At 44.2% G+C, this 14,384-nt stretch overlaps 3 pseudogenes; all 3 read right to left on the bottom strand.

The window, feature by feature from the left end:
- Window positions 1-10,810: 10,810 nt before the first annotated feature.
- Window positions 10,811-10,929, bottom strand: LOC142136352 (5S ribosomal RNA; annotated as a pseudogene).
- Window positions 10,930-11,184: 255 nt separating this feature from the next.
- LOC142136851 (5S ribosomal RNA) lies at window positions 11,185-11,303 on the bottom strand (annotated as a pseudogene).
- Window positions 11,304-11,377: 74 nt separating this feature from the next.
- LOC142136478 (5S ribosomal RNA) lies at window positions 11,378-11,496 on the bottom strand (annotated as a pseudogene).
- Between the last annotated feature and the right edge of the window lie 2,888 nt (window positions 11,497-14,384).

The raw sequence follows: 14,384 nt of genomic DNA, 5'->3' as shown, positions 1-14,384 counted from the left end.
TGTGACAGCCCACTGGGTAGATGCATCCCCTTCTGCAGCAACAGCAACAGCTGCATCAGTAGCAGCAACTACAAAATGGCTGCTCGTGCAAAGGCAGGCAACATTGTGTATTACAGGCTTTAATAAGAGGCACAACGCTGACAACATATTAGAGAAACTGAGGGAAATTATCTCCCAGTGGCTTACCCCACTTAGAATCTCATGGGGATTTGTGGTGTCAGACAATGCCAGTAACATTGTGCGGGCATTAAATATGGGCAATTTCCAGCACGTCCCATGTTTTGCCCACACCATTAATTTGGTGGTGCAGAATTACCTCAAGAGTGACAGGGGTGTGCAGGAGATGCTTGCGGTGGCGCGCAAAATTGCTGGACACTTTCGGCATTCAGCCAGTGCCTACCGCAGACTAGAGGCACATCAAAAAAACATGAACCTGCCCTGCCATCACCTCAAACAAGAGGTTGTGACGCGCTGGAACTCCACCCTTTATATGCTGCAGAGGATGGAGGAGCAGCAAAAGGCCATTCAGGCCTACACAGCCACCTACGACATAGGTAAAGGAGTGGGGATGCGCCTGAGTCAAGCGCAGTGGAGACTGATTTCCGTGTTGTGCAAGGTTCTGCAGCCATTTGAACTTGCCACACGAGAAGTCAGTTCCGACACTGCCAGCTTGAGTCAGGTCATTCCCCTGATCAGGCTGTTGCAGAAGCAGCTGGAGAAAGTGAGGGAGGAGCTGGTAAGCCATTGCGATTACACCAAGCATGTAGCTCTTGTGGATGTAGCCCTTCGTACGCTTTGCCAGGATCCGAGGGTGGTCACTCTTTTAAAGTCAGAGGAATACATTCTGGCCACCGTGCTCGATCCTCGGTTTAAAGCATATGTTGTGTCTCTGTTTCCGGCGGACACAAGTCTACAGCGGTGCAAAGACCTGCTGGTCAGGAGATTGTCCTCTGAAGAGGACCGTGACATGCCAACAGCTCCACCCTCATTTTCTTCCACATCTATGGCTGCGAGGAAAAAGCTCAGTTTTCCTAAAAGAGGCGCTGGCGGGGATGCTGATAACATCTGGTGCGGACTGAAGGACCTGCCAACGTCTACTCTCGCTGCATTGGATGCTGTCACAATTGAAAAAATGGTAGTTTTACTTTGCTGACACCATCCAAGTAGACATGTCAGACAGTCCATATTGTTACTGGCAGGAAAAAAAGGCAGTTTGGAAGCCCCTGTACAAACTTGCTCTATTTTACCTGAGTTGTCCCCCACCCAGTGTGTACTCGGAAAGAGTTTTTAGTGCAGCGGGGAACCTGGTCAGTGAGCGGCGAAGGAGGTTGCTTCCTCAGAACGTTGAAAAAATTATGTTTATAAAAATGAATAATCAATTCCTCAATGAAGTACAGCACTGCCCTCCAGATAGTACAGAGGGACCTGTGGTTGTGGAGTCCAGCGGGGACGAATTGATAATGTGTGATGAGGAGGAAGTACACACTGTAGGGGGAGAGGAATCAGCGGTTGAGGATGAGGACGACATCTTGCCTCAGTAGAGCCTGTTTAGTCTGTACAGGGAGAGATGAATAGCTTTTTTGGTGTGGGGGCCCAAACAAACCAATCATTTCAGCCAAAGTTGTTTGGTAGGCCCTGTCGCTGAAATGATTGGTTTGTTAAAGTGTGCATGTCCTATTTCAACAACATAAGGGTGGGTGGGAGGGCCCAAGGACAATTCCATCTTGGAACTTTTTTTTTTGCATTATATGACCAATCAACAGTCGTTTGCCATGTTCAAAAAGTAAAACCAAATTGCAACAAATTCAAGAAATTAAACCAAAAGTAAAATGCCCTGTCATAATTTAAAACAAGAGGTATTGTCATGCTCTAGAACTACTGTATTGTTGTTTATATTTTATAAACACTACACTTGAAAGCTTAAGTCTTTCAATGAAAAAGTAACTCTCCATTGCACGAATATTTGCAACAGGGACAATTTTAGGGTTAAGAAAGTCAACAAATAACACTTCGACGCTGTCTGTCTTTATAAACACTACACTTGGAAGTTGGAGGAGGTATTGTGGCCCCGGCACCAAATTTACTACCGGGGCCACTCCACTGTGCAGTCCATATTTAGGTGTATCAGATATTAAACAACGGTGACAGTTGATGCCCAATTTTTAAATTATATTGTTGGTGCTGTAAAAAATTGTGTTCCGGGCACACCACACTACGCAGTCCATACCCTTTTTTGGTGGAATTCTGACCCGTGGAGGGTTTTTTAATTATATTGTGGCCTCGGTACCAAATTGTGTACCGGGGCCACCACATTACGCAGTCAAGAAAGATAGATGCGTATCATAGATAAAGTACATTCAGTGTTGTGGGGCAAATTGAAAAATATTCAAAATGCACTGTCATTATCAAAAACAAGGGGTTTTGACACGCTGAAACTCCAACATGTATATGATGGAGAGGATGGAGGAGCAGCCGTATGTGCAGTGTAATGCAGACCTGTTGAAGGTTTTCTCTATATTTTTTATTGTGGTGGCCAGTGCCCACTACTCTATGCAGTCCAGATACTATTTTTGGGTGTAATTCAGACCTGTTGAAGGTTTTCTCTATATTTTTTATTGTGGTGGCCAGTGCCCACTATATGCAGTCCAGATACTATTTTTGGGTGTAATGCAGACCTGTTGAAGGTTTTCTATATATTATATTGTGGTGGCCAGTGGCCAGTCCTCTACGCAGTCCAGATACTATTTTTGGGTGTAATGCAGACCTGTTGAAGGTTTTCTATATATTTTATTGTGGTGCCCAGTGCCCACTACTCTACGCAGTCCAGATACTATTTTTGGGTGTAATTCAGACCAGTTGATGGGTTTTTAATTATATTGTGGGAAACACTCCTCTACGCAGTCCAGAAAGATACCTCGTTGCAACGTTTTGTACTAAAAAAAAAAAAAAAAAATATTGTGAGGTGTTAGGTGTTCAGAATAGCCTTTAAATTAGTGGAAATGATTGTTATTGAATGTTATTGAGGTTAATAATAGCGTAGGAGTGAAAATAAGCCCAAAAACTGGATTTTTACACTTTTTAGTTTTTTTTCAAAAAAAATCCGAACCAAAACCTTTCGGCAGGTGTTTTGCAAAACAAATCCGAACCCAAAACATCGCGAAAATCCGGATCCAAAACACAAAACACGAGACCTCAAAAGATGCCGGTGCACATCCCTAGTATTGAGAAGGAAGCTGCTCAGGAACAAAAAGAGCTCCACTTGACAATCTCTCCTTTCACCCAATCCACAACAGGGTTATGACGAGAAAGCCACGGATGACCCAGAATCAGTGGAACTGACGGACAGTCGATAAGGAGGAGGATTATGGACTCTGAATGAAGAGCTCCTATGTTCAGTTGGAGTGATGGAGTCTCCCAAACAATTTTGCCTCCAGGCAAAAGGACTCCCATCTAGGCCACAAACTGTAACTGCAGAACGAAGCTTGACCATAGGAATCCTGGCAGAACGAGCGAATCCGATGTCGAGGAAGTTGCCTGCAGCTCCACTATCAATGAAGGCTGACAGGGCCATGGAACTGGCATCGAAAGTGATTTGTGCGGGAACCAGGACAGCATTCTTTTGGGAAACAATTTGCAATCCTAAGTGGACCTTTCCCGTACATGCTCCTTTCTCAGGTTTGTATGGACAAGAGCAGGAGAAGTGGCCCTATTGCCACAATAAAGACATAGACCTAGTGACCGTCTCTTGTCTCTTTCCTTAGGAGGGAGGCGAAACGCCCCTGACTGCGTAGGCTTCTCAACATCCGTGGAAGCTGGAATAACTGCAGACAAAAAAGAAGACGCCTCTTTCTCTGTCCTCCTCTCCTTGATCCTCCTGTCAATTTTAATAGCAAGTTGCATAAGGCTCTCCAACGAGGTAGGGGAAGGATACTGCACAAGTGAATCCTTAATCTCCTCTGACAGTCCTAAGCGAAACTGGCTGCGTAACGCTGGATCATTCCATTCGCTGTCAGACGACCATCTGCAGAATTCAGCGCAGTATTCTTCAGCCAAGCGCCGGCCTTGCTTTAAGGCCCATAGATGAGTCTCAGCAGAGGCAACTCGAACGGGATCATCATAGAGGAGACCTAATGCGTTGAAGAAGACTTCCAACGATTGCAGGATAGGACTTGATTGCGGTAGGGTGAAAGCCCAGGACTGAGGGTCACCTTGCAGGAGGGAGATGACAATCCCAACTCTCTGCAGTTCTGAACCAGAAGACTGAGGTTTCAGCCGAAAATAGAGTTTGCAACTTTCTTTAAAATTCCGAAACAGGACACTATTTCCGTAGAACCGGTCCGGCAAGTTTAACTTGGGTTCAACAACAGAACTGGAAATGGGTAATGTAGACCGGGAGTTCTCCTCTTGAGAGGACAACCACTGGGACAATCCCTGGACCGTTTGGTACAGGGTCTCAACATGACCCACTAGGGCTTGAAATGGAGACGATTTGGTTCCGCTTTCATCCATCCCAATTCCGTCTCCAGAATGTTTTTTGGGCCGGTTATAATGTTAGGAACCCCTCCAGCCGGCACAACACAACCCGGAGTCTACTCTGCCAGTCAGGTGTTCACTGGAGCCCCTGATGGTGGGGAAAGACTGGGCTGCAGACTGACAGAGGGTCGTGAAGTGTGTACCGGCTGGGGAGAACCCAGGCAAGTGGAGTTAAGTCCAAGCAGAGGTCAAGGGCCGGCAGCAGGTAGCAATTCCAATAAACAAGCCGAGGTCAAGGGTCACGAGCAGACAGAGAGGTCGTAAACAAGCCAGAGGTCAGGGTCACGAGAAACACAGGCAGGGTCCAAATCCAGGAAAGGGGTCATACACAGGGAATCAGTCCAACAGGTTTTCACCAATACAAGGCAGGAGCAGGTTAGGCTAACAGGTAACTGGACGCTATAACCGGCAGGGAGGCTAAGCCCTCCCTGCCTTATATACAGACTTTGGCCAATCAGGGCTTAGCCCTGAAATGCATCCCAGGTGTGCTACCAAACTTAATTAGCCCGCAGGCTATCCTAGCGCATGCGCCCGGCTGCCTCACTTGCCGGGGCGCATCGCTTGCTACACTCGGCGTCCGGCCGTTGCAACGGTCGGCCCCGAGAAACCGGAAGTGACGCCCTAGTCGTCATGGAGGCGGCCGGGACGTTTACTGACACCGGAAGTGAGTCGCGGCTCCTGACATTCCCTCTATAAGAACCCAACTGCGTATATTAAGATTAATTGCTCTCTGAACCGTATTCCATTTACAATGGCACACGTCAGGGATGCCCGTTGTCCTTGTTGATTTTTGTCTTAAATATGGAGGCACTTGCCCGGTCGATTTGAAAAAAAATCCAGATATTTCTGGGGTGGGGGTGGGGACGACAGAGCACAAATTGGCTCTCTGCTAGCGACGATAACCAATCCCTTAATCTCACTACCCAATTTAATGCTTGAATTTGAAAGGTTTGGGACACTGTCCCTCTCAAATTAAATTCCTGGGGGTACTGCTATCGGAAGACATCTTATACAAAATTAATTTTATCCCATTGATCCCCAAATTTTGAGCAGACTTTGGCCGCTGGCATTCTCAGGGCTTCTCATGGCTAGGGAGGATAAATATTATCAAAATTAATATTCTTTCAAAAATCTTATACCTTCTCCAAACCCTCTCAATACATATTCCTCCCCAACTCTTCTTAGATCTACAAAGTTTGGTACGCAAATTTGTTTGGGCTGGTAAGCCACCTAGGTTTTGCCATGACATTTTATATAGGCAGAAGACTCAGGAGGGCTTTCAGCTCCCTCACTTTGCTAAATATTTTCAGGCGATACTTCTAAACAGGGTGATGGAGTGGACTAGAACGACACCCTTTAAGTAGTGGATTCATATTGAAGAACATGCAATGGGGGTCTCCACAACTATATTTCCCTGGTTGCCCAAACTCGCACACACTTCACATCCCACAATTGGGCCCACTCTTCAATGCTGGAACAAACTCCAAACTTGGTACACAGACAAGATGCTTCGGAGTGGCCAGCTGGTGATTAATGGATGAGTACATGCCTTCTCTCTCTTACAGTACAGACTAGGCCTATCTGCTTCAGAGTTTTGGTCATACCTGCAAATTAAATACAATTTACAATCGAGAGATGTTATGAAGGGCGCAAGTAAGGGTCTGACCGGCTTTGAGGAGTTGTGCTGCGTCTCCACCGAACCCAAACACCATCTCAAAGAAATACCAAATACTCATTGTTAACTTATACTCCAAATTACCTGTTTATGCCAGTACTTGAGACAGAGAATTGAGGAAAGAAACCTCTGAACAATTTTGAACCAAAGCTTTCCAATACACCTCCTCTAGCCTCGCGATACAAGGTCCTCTCCCGTTGGTACAGATGCCCTTCTCAACTTAGCAAAATGCCACCGGATGTCTTGGGTCGTGTTGGAGATGTGGTTCTGGACCAGGAACCACCTTCCACATATGGTGGTCCTGCCCTGTGATAGTGACATTTTGCAGTAAGGTGAAAACTGTTACAGAGAAGATTTTAGGCACCTCAGCCCCATATGGACCAGACTTCTGGTTATTTAGTATCTCAAATATACCAATTTCTCAGTACAAAAAATCTTTACATCGGCATCTATGTAATGCCGCCTTAGCAGTTGTCCCAGTCCACTGGTGATCTCCTGTGCCCCCTGACATACGGAAGTGGTTTAGAAGATAGATCTTTATTGGCTTATGGAGGACATATACTTCTCCAGCCAAAAGAAGGTCACTGAATACTCTGCAATATGGCTACGATGGCTTGAATTTAAAGAATCCACGTCTTACCGCTCTCTTATCAACTCAAGTTAACTATTCTCAGTTGAGATCTGAATGTTGATAGATGCTTATGTGAGAGGTCACAGTACATGTAAACCCTGTGGACACTATCTCTTTTATCTGGGCTTTACACACCTTGTGGAGTTACCCCCCTCCCCTATCTTACCTCCCTTCTCTTTAACTTTTCTTCATCTCCTATTATGTCTGTGTCATTACATCTTTATATAATTGTTCTGTATTGTATATTCAGTTATTTTACTGTGGCTTAGATTATGAATCTTATCTGTGACTCTAAGTTTAAAACATGCCTTACTTGTTACATGTACTTCATGTTTGTACTAATTTTGAAGATTTAATAAAAAAACAAAAATTACACAAAAAAAACAAGAAAAAAAACCCCCAAAAGAACTAGGGTGATAAAGTAAACAATAAAGGAGGCAATTGTATGTCAAAGCAGACTGCCAAAGGAGGGACATTATAAAGGTTGTTTACACCCAATGACTCACTATATAGGACACACAAATATGTCACTACAGACACACCTGATGAGCAGCTAATGCCCATAGGAAGGGTCTAATTGGCTGCTTCAGGTGCATGGTGCATGTATGCCTCAAAACTCCAGCACCCGGTCTGAAATACCTGCACAGATGGACCAGGAGCCCACCCCAAAAAAGCTGGTAGATACCCCAAGTCAAGCCCTTAGTATTGGTGTTTTTTGTTATGGCACTTAAGATTAGTTAGTAACTGTTTATTTTAATTTTTTGAGCAGTATCCCTATGGAAGGGAAAGGGTCAAGCATGGTTAATAAATGTGTGTGCAGCCTGTGATGACCAGTTACCTAAAGACTATATTGGGACTGTATGTGTGGTATGTGCCCCCAAAACAGTGGAAGATTCTCAACCTCCAGAACAGTTTAAACAAATTTTCTCAAGTATGATGAGAACAATGCAGAAATCTCTGCCCCAGGAACAGGGGCAAAAAGAAACAGGACTCCCAATGGAGGAGGATATAGGGGACAGTAAACCCAGCCTATACATTGAATCTATCAGCTCTTTTTGGGAGTTAGACTCCATGGGGTAAATGTATCAAGCTGAGAGTATTCCGGCGGGTTTGAAAAACCAATCAGATTCTAGCTATCATTTATTTAGTACATTCCACAAAATGACAGTTAGAATTTGATTGGTTGCTATAGGCAACATCTCCACTTTTCAAACCCACCGGAAAACTCTCAGCTTGATACATTTACCCCCATATCTGATAGTGATGGGGAAATTAAGGAAGACCCTAGGATGTTTAACTGGACACAGTTAATGTCATCCTTAAGCACATAAATAAGTCTCTGGGTATTGAAGATGTACCAGCCCCTGTTAGGCCACATTATGCGCTCTTTCTTGATCATCAAGTGAAATCCAGGGTGTTTCATACCCTTAAAGTTATAAAGGAATCCACGTTGTGCCTAAAGTTGATTCAGCCTTAGCCGACCTGTCGGCAAGAACCACTCTCCCATTAGAAGATGGGAGCTCATTAAAAAATCCTACGGACAGAAAGATGGAAAGTTCTTTCAAATAACTGCAGATCTCCGCTGGAGTCGCACTTAAATCTGGTGTAGCTATAGCCTCAGTCTCCAGAGCCCTCAGACTGTGGGCCAGCATGTTGCATACAGATATTGAAGATAGATTCAGCAGATTCTGTCTGTTAAATTCCGTAGAAATTATACAAGGAAAGCATTGATTTTTTTTATGTGAGGCTTCACTGGATACTATTGTCTTCTCATCTAGGGGCATGTCTTTGGCGGTTGTAGCAAGAAGGGCTCTTTGGCTATGTGCATGGGCTACAATCAAAAAGCCATCTGGCGAGTAGCTGGATAATATGATGCAAAGATCAGCAATTGACTTAGTACTGACCTACATCTCTTATACATCTCAAAATGAGGATGGCAGGAAGCATGAGCAAGAGAAAAAAGCCTACAGCTCCTGGTATTCCCAAGTGGTCTCCCATCCAAGTACTAACCAGGCTGGGCCGTGCTTAGGTTCTGAGATCAGAACATTTTGAGCTTGTTCAGGGTGATGTGGCTGTAGGTATTGGCTTAGTACCGACCTACATCTCTTATACATCTCAACACCAGCATTGTAAGAAGCATGAAAAAGATAAATAGGCCTACAGTACCTGGTATTCCCAGGTGCTCTCCTATTCAAGTACTAACCAGGCCCGCCCCTGGTAAGCTCCCAAGACCAGACAAGATTTATGCTTGTTCAGGGTGGAGTGGCAGTAACTATTGGTTTTATACTTACCTTACATCTCTTATACATCTCAATACCAGCATTGTAGGAAACGTGAACAAAAGAAAAATGTCTACAGCACCAGGTATTCCCCCATCCAAGTAATAAACAGAAATAATCCTGCTTAGCTTTCAAGATCAGAAAAGATTGGGATTGCACAGGGTGGTGTGGCTGGAGGTATTGTCTTAATACTGACCAACATCTCTTCTACATCTCAACACCAAGCGAGTCTTTCTCAAGGCTGGTATATGATATATCTCTGATTGAAGGCTGATAATTATCAGGAACACTGTAAGCATAGGTCCTGTGGGGACTAGGTGTGCTGAAAGAACACAAGCTTCCTTTTGTATCAGAAAACACCAAAGAAAGCTAGCATGGTGTTTGGAACTTTTTCTTCAGTTTTTTGGGGACTATTTAAAATTATATGTGATATACCACACTATGTTGCATTTCCATTCTGAGTTTCAGTAAGAAATTGAAAGATTTCGGGACATTCTCTGAAACGAGGAGAAGTACCTTTAACTTTGATGTGTCAGAAATAGGTGCTACATGTATTTACACAATTATTTTGTTTATATATTGGCTTAACACTGACCTACATCTCTGTAACGGATTTAAGTGGATCCTGGACTATTCTTGATTAGCACTGGCTTACCTGAGGTGTGGAGTCTAACTAACGCCCCGGTGTTCACCAAGAACCGGTGCAAGGTGGGATGGGCTTAGCTGGCAAGAGACGCAGGTCACGGTCCTCAGGCTCGCCTCAAGAAGTAGTGTAGCGGCAGGTGTAGCGGGAGGATGCAGCGAGAAGGTAATAGAGGCGTCAGACAATCCGGTCAGGAGCACAGGCAATCAGAGTAATCAGCAAGCCGGGTCGGTACACAGGTATGGCAGATATGCGAGTAGAGAGAGGAACGTCAGACAATCCGGGTCAGGGGCACAGGCAATCAGAGTAGTCAGCAAGCCGGGTCGGTACACAGGTAAAGGAGATCCAGAAAGGTCTGCAAGCCGGGTCGGTACACAGGAGGTCAAATACACTGGGAGCAGGCACTAGGAGGAACAGGGATCAGGAGCCCCAGGAACATGTAAGTTGCTCTGACACTCACCAAGTGTCAGAGCGATATTTCTATAGTGAGCCCTGTTTGAATTCCCCGCCCTAGGTTTCAGCAGTCATGTGACCTCCGAACCCGGAAGTGCGGCTTCCTGGTCCGACGGAGCGGCGGGGGAACACGGAGGGGTAAGTATTCATTACAATCTCTTATACATCTAAATACCAGCATTGTAGGAAACATGAACAAGAGAAAAAAAGCCTATAGCATCTCGTATTTCCAGGTGGTCTCCCATCCAAGGACTTAGGAGGCCCACTCCAGATTAGCTTCAAAGATCAAATGAGAATGGGCTTATTCAAGGTGGTGTGGCTGCAAGTATTGACTTTCTACTGACCTACATCTCTTATACATCTCAACACCACCAATGTAGGAAGCATGAACATGAGAAAAAAAGGCTACAGCACCTGGTATTCCCAGATGGTCTCCCATCCAACTACTAGCCAGGCCCAAACCTGCTTAACTTCCAAGGTGTAAACAAAATTGTGCTTGCTCAGGGTGATGTGGCTGTAGGCATTGGTTTGAGGCTGACCTACATCTCTTATACATCTAAATACCAGCATTGTATGAAACATGAACAAGAGATAAAATCCTACAGCACCTGGTATTTCCAGGTGGTCTCCCATCCAAGTACAAACCAGGCCCAACCCTGCTTTGCTTTAAAGATTAGACGAGATTGGGTTTGCTCAGGGTTGTATGGCTGTAGGTATTTGCTTAATACTGACCTAGATCTCTTATACATCCCAACACCAGCATTGTATTAAGCATGAACAAGAGATAAAAGCCTACAGCACATGGTATTCCCAAGTGGTTTCCCATCCAAGCATTAATCCAGATATCTGCCACTTAGCTTTCAAGATCAGGCTTGTTCAGGGTAGTGTGGCTGTAGGTATTGGCTTAATACTGACCTATATCTCTTATACATCTCAACACCAGCATTGTAAGAAGCATGAATGAGAAAAAAGCCTACAGCACCTAGTTTTCCCAGGTGGTCTCCATTCCAAGTACTAACCAGGCCTACCCCTGCTTAGCTTTTCAGATCAGCTGAGATTGGGCTTGTTCAGGGTGGTGTGGCTGTAGGCATTGGCTAAATACTGACCTACATCTCTTATACATCTCAACACCAGCAATGTAGGAACCATGAACAAGAGAAAAAGCACTACAGCACCTAGTATTCCCAGGTGGTCTCCCATCCAAATACTAACCAGGCCCACTCCTGCTTTGCTTTCAAAACCAGATGAGATTGGGATTGTTCAGGGTGGTGTGACTGTAGGTTTGGCTTATTATTGATCTACATCTCTTATACATTTCAACACCAGCATTGCAAGAAGCATGAACAAGAGATAAAAGCCTACAGCACCTAGTTTTCCCAGGTGGTCTCCATTCCAAGTACTAACCAGGCCCACTCGTGCTTTGCTTCCAAAACCAGGTGAGATTGGGATTGTTCAGGGTGGTGTGACTGTAGGTTTGGCTTATTATTGACCTACATCTCTTATACATTTCAACACCAGCATTGCAAGAAGCATGAACAAGAAAAAAAGGCCTACAACACCTAGTATTCACAGGTGGTCTCTCATCAAAGTACTAACCATGCACACACTGCTTAGCTTCCAAGATCAGGTTTGTTCAGGGTGGTGTGGCTGTAGGTATTGGCTTAATACTGCTGTACATTTCTTGCTCATCTCAACACCAGCATTTTTGGAAGCATGAACAAGAGAAAAAAGCCTACAGCACCTGGTATTCCCAGGTGGACTTCCATTCAAGTACTAACGAAGCCCATCCCTTCTTGGCTTGCAAGACGAGATTGAGCTTGATCAGGGTGGTGTGGCTGTAGGTATCATCTTAATACTGTTCTACATCTCTTATACATCTCACCACCAGCATTGTAGGAAGCATGAACAAAAGAAAAAAGCCTACAGTATCTAGTATATGTTTCAATGTCTTTTAACTATAATTATTTTTTTACATAAATAAGACTAAAATAATCAGTATTTTAGGAGAAAAACTAGAAATTGTATTCAATTGAAAGGGGTTGATACAAAAGGGGTCAGATACTCAACATTTATGTTACATTTTACTTGTTCAGCTCCTAAAGATATTTCTGTGTGTAGTGTATCCTTGGTTTTTATATATTGTCCTTCTGCTCCACATGAGTTTTTTGTCCTCCCTGAGCTCACCTTAGGAAACCTGCATTATAGTTTGAAATGTGTACTGCCCCAGTAAAACTCCCAACCTGCCATTGTGATCCTCTTCACCAACCACCATCAGGGCCTATAGGGGAGTTACTAAGCTTTAAATTATTATAGTATTACACTTTATATAGTTTATAATGCTAAACTTCCATACTAACCTTGCCTCTCAACTACTGCATTAAGGTGCTCTGCACTCTAAACTACTGCTCTCCACAACCATGCTATACTATTACACATAGAGAGTAAAATATTTTATAGGATTAACAATATATACATATCTAGATCAAATAGTTACACAATATACAGTTATTGCCAAAAAGATTGGCACCCTTCACAAGTCCCCTCTGGCAGCCATGGAGCTGGAGCTGCAGCTGCCAATGGTGTTGTACTCAGGGAACCCCTGGTTCCCTCTTCCTCCAGGGGCTGCTCCTACAGCCCCCCCTGCTGGATGACCAGGGATTGGGGAACACCAAATATACAAGAATGTTAATTAATTACCAGTGGCAATAAAACACCCAAACAGCACATAGGAGAGGTCTCACCACATAGAAGGTTTCACAGAGTCCCAGTCAGGCCACAAATGAGTCCCAAAGTTATTCCACAGAATGGCCAGTGGGCCGGTCTCAAGTAGTTGTCCTCCATCTTGCTGATCCCGGCCACTCGGTCAACTCTCCACTAGCTTAGTGGGACCCAGAGTAACAGTCTCCCTACACCAGTTTTTTCTGGATCACGTGTGACTCCCAATGGAGTAAGGGTCCAACAAACTTCCTCACTGGGATAGCAATGTCCAACCAGTATTTGTCCCCTGGTAGAGTTCAATAATCTTCTCCTTCAAAAATCTTGGCACACACACACCTCCCTTCTCTCCCCCTGATCCACCCCCCTCTTCAACAGTCCACAGTCATTGGTAACAGCATAGGGGTGGTGACCGGGGTGTGGTAAGGAGTGTGTTTTCAACAAAGGTTTCCTGTGGTTTTCCTGCCAGCAAGTCTGAGGGGTTAGGCGCTTCATGTCATGTCCACAACCATCATAAAATCCACCCCCTGTATTTAGATCATAGCCAGATCCTCCCGTTTAACCACTTGCACTACTTTGTGATGTCACAGTGGTTTCAGCTGATCCAGCAAGCTTCCTACAACACTCTTCCCCTCCCTCCTGAGACACATGTAGTACCGGATCTGTCCACCGGGTGAAATGTAATAACAGCACAAGGCAACCGATATCTACGGTCAGGCCCACTCATGACAGGCAGGGTTGATCCGAGTTTATCCCAATAGAACCTGGTCGCATCACACCATAGCACGCCTGAATAGAGGTCATCCAGGGCAGTTATTCAATCTTCAATTCTTGCAAGTGTTTGCTCTGCTTATTTTATCTCAAAATATTTAACTCACTGTAGAGAAGAAGAACACATCTAGGATCTCCACCTTTTCTTTATCACCACAAACTTTATTTTTCTGTCGCTTCTTAATATATTATATTTGAATGCTCTCCTTAGTCACTTCTAATATTTCTCATTGTTACGTTTTTATTTCTTTTACAGTAAGGCACATACTGCAACAATACCCATGTATTATTTTGTTAAAAAGTCAAAATTGGTCTTGGCTTCTATTTTTGGAAGGTGTTCACCAAATATAAGTAGTAATGTACAGTCATGGCCAAATGGTATACTGAAGTAAAATTACAAGCATTTGAAAGTGTCAAAGGCTCCTACCTTTACTGTCAGTTGGCAGTACATGAGAATTACTATTTCATCACTAGTATAATTTCAAGCTATGTGAGCACGAAACAGACCTACTGTAATAAATCACAGGAGGGGTTTATCATGTGACTTGTAATTGCAGCTTGACATCCTTCCAAGTGTGACAGGTCTCACAGGAAATTACCAGTTTTGTGTTCAAATCATGTGGTCATATGTTCCCAGGTACAACCCAAAAATGTCCTGAAGCTATCTTCCTCTGCTGATCAATA

Source organism: Mixophyes fleayi, chromosome 1, assembly GCF_038048845.1.
Source record: "Mixophyes fleayi isolate aMixFle1 chromosome 1, aMixFle1.hap1, whole genome shotgun sequence".
Taxonomy (NCBI): Eukaryota; Metazoa; Chordata; class Amphibia; order Anura; family Limnodynastidae; genus Mixophyes; species Mixophyes fleayi.
Note: the sequence above shows the minus strand (reverse complement) of the source record. Positions and strands in the feature narration are given on the sequence as shown.